This window comes from Schistocerca piceifrons, chromosome 8 (assembly GCF_021461385.2).
Source record: "Schistocerca piceifrons isolate TAMUIC-IGC-003096 chromosome 8, iqSchPice1.1, whole genome shotgun sequence".
Classification (NCBI taxonomy): domain Eukaryota; kingdom Metazoa; phylum Arthropoda; class Insecta; order Orthoptera; family Acrididae; genus Schistocerca; species Schistocerca piceifrons.
The window spans coordinates 313,590,980-313,599,394 of NC_060145.1; the positions used below are offsets into that span (position 1 = coordinate 313,590,980).

Below are 8,415 nucleotides of genomic sequence, written 5' to 3' on the forward strand. Positions count from 1 at the left end.
TCACAATTATAAGATTCAATTAATCAAAGAAGAGAAGGCGAGAAGTTAGAGGCAAAATATAGAAGTATTAGACAAGAGAAAAGATAATATTATAGGACAAGGAGAGAATATAAAAGGAAATACGATGGGAGATACGATACGGTGAAAAGGATTTGCTAGAGGTTCTTGCGAGTGCTAGTCATGTCAAAACCATTCCATTTGATTTGCAAAATATGTGAGACAAGTGAAATTTCCTCAGACTTCAATCAGATTGTAGTAATTCCAATTACAAACAAGGCGGGTATTGACATATGTGAATATTACTGACCTACCAATCTAATAAGTTACGATGTATATATACACACTGAAACGACAAATGAAAATTTGTACCAAGGCCAGGATTCGAACCTAGGTCTCCTGCTCACTAGCCAGGTGCGCTAACCACTACGCCACTTTGGCACCGTGGCTTTTCACAGCTGCACGGATTGTTGTAGCACCTATGCCAGGTTTCAGGCAGGATCCCCGTTTCGTTCGATGCCAAAGTGCTATTCCAGAGCCTTTGCAGTGCTGTTCGAGTTTAGGTGGAATACGAAGTGGGCTGAGGCATGAATGGGAATATGGATTGAAGAGGAAGGCGTGCTAGGGCAGGCTGTGCAGTTCTGCAAAGCCATCATGCCTGGGTGGCACAGTGGTTAGCGCACCTGCCTAGGTTCGAATCCTAGCCGTGATACAAATTCTCATTCGTCATTTTAGTCTACATACATACATCACAGATGTTTGAGGCTCCAAAAGGTCTCTGGAACCATGTAGCTTCCTTTGATTAAGAAGTTGTGCTTGGAAAATGCTGACATAACGAATTTTATGGTACAACTTGACTAAAAGAAAGAATCGACTGACAGGACACATCCTGAGGCGTCAAGAAATAGTCATTTTAGTAATGGAGGGAAATGTGGAGTAGGAGGGCGTAAAAATTGGAGAGGTACACCAATGTTTGAGTACAGTAGGCGGGTTCAAATATATATAGGTTGTAGTGGTTGTGCAAAGTTAATTAGGCTCGCAGAAGATAGACTAGCATGGAGAGACGCAGAAACTCAATTTTTAGACTGAAGACCACAACAACAACACAAGATTATACATAGTATGTCATTACTGGTACTAGTGGATGGGAATTACGGACTTATAATGTGCGATTTTGGAATCAATGCCAGACTTTCTGATGGAGCACTTCAAAACACTTCATTTTTTTGAGAGCCTGCACAGCGATTTATGAAACGTTCAAAATGAATAAAACTGTAAAAAAAAAAAAAAAATCCACAGTCTTACCTTACGTCTTCGTCACTGATGATGCACATGCACAGTAAGATGGTTTGAAGAGATCAGATTTGGACAAACAGACATTCCCTTTGCTGGTAGACATAATGAAGCTAACTGACACTACGAGCAAGGTGTATAGCTGAAAATGCGTTCGGAATTTTGAGCACGCGTTTCAGAATATTTCACGCCTACATGTAATTGGGGCCTTCTAAACTCGGATATATTGTAATGACAAGCTGTTAACTACACAGTTTTTTGATCACTCTAGTTCCCATTCTTATGCTACTGTAGAGTGTTTTGTTTTTCTGGTATAATAGTGGACACAAAAATATTTAAAGATAACAACGAAAAGCATGAGGAGAAACAATTGCACCTTCAGGAAACTTTCGAAATGCTGTTACAAATTATTTTGTTAACTGAGGACAGCGTCCTGTGGTGGTTAAACCTCTTCCATTGAACACTGTAAGACATCGTTATAACGTAATTTACAGTCAAAGACCGAATCATCTTGCCGAGTACATCATTAACACATGTAATATCATCTCTGTAAAATTTGCAAATCATGTGTTTCAAAAAAGTGACGTATGACTTTTTTGTTTCAACTCTTGTCCTGCGTTGGTTTTTTGTACGCTCTTTCGATTGCTGAATATTTTGCAATGTTATTTTGTCAGTATACCTGATATTTAGAAATGCATTCTGTTTAATTCATTACCACAGTGATTAATATATTGCTCTACTAACTGTTAACCATTTTGTATGATTCCACTCAATGAAACCAGTTGGATGTGGTCAGTTTGGTGACGCGACGATCATATGCCATCAGCGCGCTATCGTACATACATTTATATTTTCGCAAGTCGAGCCTTCAAGCTTTGTTGTTTAGACGTATGGTCATCATGCTCTTATCATGAAAATCATTTGCTGCATTGAAACTTAACATTATCAAGGTCCTGCGTCATCAAGCGACGACTTCTGCGCCTGGCCGTTTCAAATTTTAGTATTGACAGGTATTTAAAGATTCAACGATGCAGTAGAAGTTCCATTTCAATTACGGACTGAAAACCTATAGCTCAATACTATTATTATACTCCTGCTGTCGTCAATATCATGCGTCCCATCACTCGAAAAATTAACATTAAAAAATCACATCATTTCTCTTTTTACATTTTTATGTTACAACACCATCGTAAAATACCTTCGCATTTTCTTAACAGAAAGATACAAAGCAAATAAATAACGTTGCTTAAGAGCAATAAATAAATGAATAAATAAATAAAAGATTACAACTTTCTAAGTTGCTGAAGTTCCACTGTTCATTTACAGTATGCTCACCTCATCCTGTCCACTGGTACCGTTATCATTGTGTAAGGTACTTCGTGAATCTCAAGACATTTCAACCTCAGCAGCTAGTAGTACCAAAGTTTTGGTGTGTAAACTTCAGCTGCAGATGTGCCTATTTCCATAATCTCCATAACTTCCTTTGACACCTCCCCGTAGCGGTCGTTCTATTCGACTGTCGATTTCATGTGACCCGGTTCAATTTGTTCTCTTTCACCCGCGAGTCGAGCATGTATCCTCACGCCACACCCGATCATGGCCCTCAAAGCACCTGACGTTCCATTGGCAAATTTCGCTTTGAGATAAGCGGATGAACCTTTTCAAACATTCATTTTCTTTCTGCCGTGAACGTTTCTCTTCGAGAAAAACTGCGGGTCAACTGAAATACTTTAAAATGGATTAAAAACTGCAATAAAATCTTTATTTACTTATAATAGTAACCAGTTTTGGTCAGAATGTGTCCATCTTCAGACCATTTGTACCAGGATGGTAGGCGGTGGCGGTGTTGTACTTCCACGTAGGTCACCTATTCCTGCTGTTCTGTCAGGACTGTTTCACTCCTTTGTAAGTAACTGAGAGGCCTTCCAGAGCGTATACGGGAGGAATGCCGCTACTCCAATCGTCTGCGAATCAGAAAGATTACCAAGGGCTTTCGTTCCCCAAGACTCCGTAAGTTATTCATTGTTCTGGGATCTTAATATCGAACCGCACTTACATCTGTTAGGTTGGGCAGATAATGTGGAAGGTGTTGTTGCGTACAAGGATAACGTTCTAGAAGTTGTGTCTGTGGTCTCCAGGGCGAAACTTGAGAAAAAAACGAATGATGTGCTTATCCAAATACAGCGGTAGTGTACGGATAACAAATTGGGTACAGACGTTCATAAAGCCACATATATACTTCTAAAAGGAAGACTTTCTCTCCACAGAAATACTTACTTGAGGCTTGAAGGAATCCCTGTAAACCACAACCCTGTTTTCAGGAATCTATGCATTGTCCTAGTTGAGAAAAGGAACTTTCTATAACATGTAAAATCAGTTACTCAAAAAGCGAAATTGTGCATAAGAATGACATCCTGCCACTGCCTGCTATAAATTTGCGCTGCATTTTGTGCTGTCATATCCTGAAAATTTCTTTTTCATGGCGTCGCTGCTGCGACCGAGCACATCGTCACCCTGTCTAAAGCCACAGAACACAATTGCGACGAATACAATGGAGCCTACTCTAAGGCTCACTAGTACGCCACACATGTCGAGGCTTCACAGGAATAAGCAACGAGGGCAGTGGTGACAAAATGAGCCACTTGCCCCCACGCCGTTCCTCTGTATCGTGGAGTACAAAGTTTTTAATCATGCGTTTAGCAGATAATCATCAATTTTCTGGGATATACTAAGTTTTTTGCATCATAACATACCTTGAAACTGACCAAATCTTTTATATCAGAAATAACAATTTTAGAACTATTGCTCTCATATCCCCCCTCCCAGTGACTCCTCTGGAAACATTTTTGCGGAAGCCCATTCGAGCGTTTCTGGTGATTCTCGAAATATCTCGTTGGATATCGTAGTTACTTCAGTGTCGGGGCGTGAACAGTATGATGTAGTATACTAAATTACAAGGGGGTCATATTTATAATAAAAGAGACCTACGAACTTGGAAATTAGCCAACTGGCAGTCGTATTAAGACAAAAGAAGCACTACAAGCCTCAAGCATTGGGATCAGATTCGGTAAGTGCCGACATTGACCTTACTCGAGGTGCTGAGCATCTATTAACATGTCTCAAGCATCTATTTCGAGTGGGCTGTAGTAATATACCAAACTGCGAATGTGGACAGGAGCGTTTAGTTGATAATATTGTTTTCCGTGGTCTCCCTTTCCGAATAGAGAGGGAATACACACTATTACACTGTGGTTTGGAAACAGTATTGAAAATAACCAAAATTCATGGTCTACAGTTAATTTATTTGCTTATCACATATCAAAAACGCAACTGCTCGTCAATTATTCTTTAAGGTCAAGAAGACACTCAGTATCAAAATAACATACGTAAATCAACAAGCAAAGCAGAAAAATACCAAGATGTGTTATCTTCACAGGTGAGAATTATTGGCTCGACTAAAATGTTATTAAAAGAAATTACGAAAAAATGTGTATTCTCGAGGATTGTCGAAGTACGGCAGTACCAGAAGAAGGGATGTATAATACTGAAATAATAATAGGTCTAGATTGGTCTAGATATACATATAGTAGCTGTTGGTTGGCAGACGTCGACAGCTGTCGAGGCACTCATAAGAGAACTGTCCAACCCAACATGTCGAAAACTTCCCATGAATTTATTTATTTATTTTTTTGTGCAGGAAGAAGAAAGAAAAGGACACACATTGTCAAAACTTAAGCTGCAAGTGCTTAAAAAATGTTGCATTTGCCAAATTCGTAGCTCGCTTGGGGGTTAGAGAAATGTTTACCTCTGCTGCAGCTGTAGCAGACACCGTGTGCACAACGCTGCAGTCACATATCCTCGGTTCACGGGACTTCGATAAACGAATAACACAGCACAACGCGATCGTAGTTTGTCCAGCGAATTTCAGTTTCTGTTCATAGTTTCTGTGACACAACTGTTCAGAGTTACTCTTCACTCGAATTTGCAACTAATGAAATATATACAATAATAGCACTTGCCTATAGTGTATCACCAATTGTTAACATTCGAGATAAAACTGTATTAACTTTCCTTGTGATTGCTTTGTATATGCTTGCTAATAGCATCTGTCTTTGTTCAGATCCCAAGGTTTTTTACAGTAATATTGGAGTCCAATTAATGTTTTCTGCCTTGCGAAGATGAAATATGAAAAACATCGTATGGAATTGAAATCATATACTTCTCCTGAAGTCCTACATATCTTTTCTTTATTAGTTAATTCTTGAACACGCATGATGTCGACTATTCGTTAGAAATTGCGGAAACTTTGAGGAAACAGGAAATAACTCGGCCAGTTCTGTGAATTGTGTTTTGAACGATGATAGTTATGCTAATTTCAGTGAAGAACAAAAATACAGTATCTTTCAAGCCCATAGAAAATTTGTTAAGTAATAGCTTTCAGTGAGAAAGAAAAGGCTATAATTTTTTTAGCTGAACGAAGAAGAGAGAAAACACTTATACATAAGCAGTGTGCAAAGCCTGTTCAGTTTTGTAAAATCTGAACTGAATTGTACAAACGTAAGACAAATTTACGCGAAGTACGAAATATGTGTCAAAATGAAACTGGTCAAAGTGTGAAAGATATAGATCTCCTTCCTGAGTCAATATACCGTTACCAAGGAGATCTATGAGAGAGGGCGCTCCGATTTGCAATTGAGATGAACATTACTGATTTCGACGTTTTTTTGACCATGGTAAACAGATTCAGGGAATTATATAGAAAATAAAGTCGCAAAATTACAAAATTTGCGTCAAGTAAACCTGTAGAGGAGACGTCATTTAGAGAAATTCGTAGCTGACGTGAAGAATAAGTTTCTTGTTATCCCCTAAAATGCTGTGAATAAAGCCAGTCAGGTTTCATGCAAACCGCACTTTATCATTTCGAGCGAAAAAAAGAAAGATTCACTTGTTCAGTCGATGAATGCTATGACATATTCTTATGCAACGTCAGTCGTAAGTATCAAATGGCTCTGAGCACTATGGGACTTAACTTCTGAGGTCATCAGTCCCCTAGAACTTAGAACTACTTAAACCTAACTAACCTAAGGATATCACACACACCCATGCCCGAGGCAGGATTCGAAGCGACCGCAGCGGTCGCACAGTTCCAGACTGTAGCGCCTAGAATCGCTCGGCCACCCCGGCCGGCAGTCGTAAGTATCACTGGACTACAGTTTCTGCACATTTATATGTGTCTTATGGAACATCAAGGAAAATGAGGGCCAAAAATTTAAAAAAGGACGGTTCAGTTTCAAAAATCTTGTAATCTACGTAGCAGTACCTGGAAAAATGGGAGAGAATCATTTTAAATGTTAAATCCGAAACGCTTTCTTATCATTGCAGAAGATATTTCAGTGCTTTTGTTCGACTGTTGTTCTGGACATAACAACACCTACGTCTTTAAGAAGACGACGAAAAGAATGTTAATATAATTCGGATTCAATGCAGGACTAATAACTCTTTGTCATTTCAGTTATATCAGCAGAGCAGTATTGTTAACCGTAAGTAATTTCTGCATTGTGAGTTTGGATCACCACATTTTACAAATTTGATCAAGCATGCCTGGTACAGCCGCGCGTGGTAGCCACGCGGTCTAAGTGCCTTGTCACGGTCCGTGCGGCTCCCCGCGTTGGAGATTCGAGTCCTCCCTCGGGCATGGGTGTGTGTGTTGTCCGTAGAGTAAGTTAGTTTAAGTTATATTAAGTAGTGTGTCGGATTAGGGACCGATGACCTCAGCAGTTTGGTCCCATAAGACCTTACCACAAATTTTTCCATGTCTGGTACGCTGCAGAACAACGGCTACAACCAAGTGTTATGAAATCTTTCCTGAAGGTATTTGTCTCGAATGTAGCCGTGTATGGAAGTGAAACATGGACGATAAACTTTATATAAAAAGAGAGTAGAAGCTTTCGAAATGTGATGCTGTAGAAGAATACTGAAGATTAGACAGGTAGATCACCTAATAATGAGGAGGTACTGAAAAGAATTGGGAAGAAGAGAAATTTGTGGTACAGCCTGGCTAAAAGAAGGGATCAGCTGGTAGGACACATTCTGAGCATTAAAGTATCACCAATGTAGTGCTCGAGGGAAGCGTGGGGCGGGGATGGTAGGGAGGGGGGGGGGGTAGGGGTGGCAGGGGTGGGGAGAGGGGGGGGAAATCATAGAGGGAGGCCAAGCGATGAATACAGTCAGCAGATTAGGAAAGATGCAACTTGTGGTAGTTATTCGGAGATGAAGAGGCTCGCACAGGATAGAGTAGCATGCAGAGCTGCACCAAACCAGTCTCTGGACTGAAGAGCACAACAACATAGGGAATAAACAAAGAACCCTTTCATTGTTAGTAAAATATACATTACTCAAAAATCGTAATAAGAACTGTGTTACAGAACTTGTTATAAAATATTTAATGCCAAAAAACTAAAGTCCCGACGGATGTAAGTCGTCTGTAATGTAATATCATGCACTGCCTCGATTATCTTCCCTCTTGTGTAACTTACGTCTGCAACAGTTTAGCTGTCGACAAGGACTGCAAATTATTCAAAAATTGATGGTTTTAGACATTTTTGCTGTGCTGTAATGGCCTGTTTGGGCGGAGTTTTTAAAGTGCTCAGAACTCGAGTGCGTGCACTGTGGACTTCGTGCTACGCGGCGCTACATCCTTTCGACACGACTGTGTCTGCTTATTCGCCGATCCGCACGCCAGACAGGAAAGGACGTACAAACCGCTGTTATAAGCAGTTCTCCACGCGGCAAGAAAGACTAACTTTAACATTTTGTAAATAATTGCAATGCATCTTTGCAATTAAAATTTTGAAAGTACATTTCTTTCGGTGCATTCTTCCTAAGTGAAAAGTTTCACGGTAGTTTACGACATGTCGGATTGGATCAGTCTCATGTCAGTAACAGTTGTAGTAATTTAAGTTAAACACTGGTCACATAGGACACTAATTACATTCCTTTTAATTTGTGTTGTTTTGTTCAAATACAGCATGAACATTAATAAAACCGAGAAAATTCAGGGGACGGAATTGGGGAAAAGAAGTCCTATGAATATGTGTCTGGAATTGCGTCATTGCCACGGTAGAC

The 8,415-nt window shown here is 39.8% G+C and overlaps 1 non-coding gene across 1 annotated transcript; it reads right to left on the reverse strand.

The window, feature by feature from the left end:
* Positions 1–366: 366 nt before the first annotated feature.
* Positions 367–438, reverse strand: Trnat-agu. Its single transcript has one exon. It is a non-coding gene; the product is annotated as a tRNA-Thr (tRNA).
* Positions 439–8,415: the final 7,977 nt, after the last annotated feature.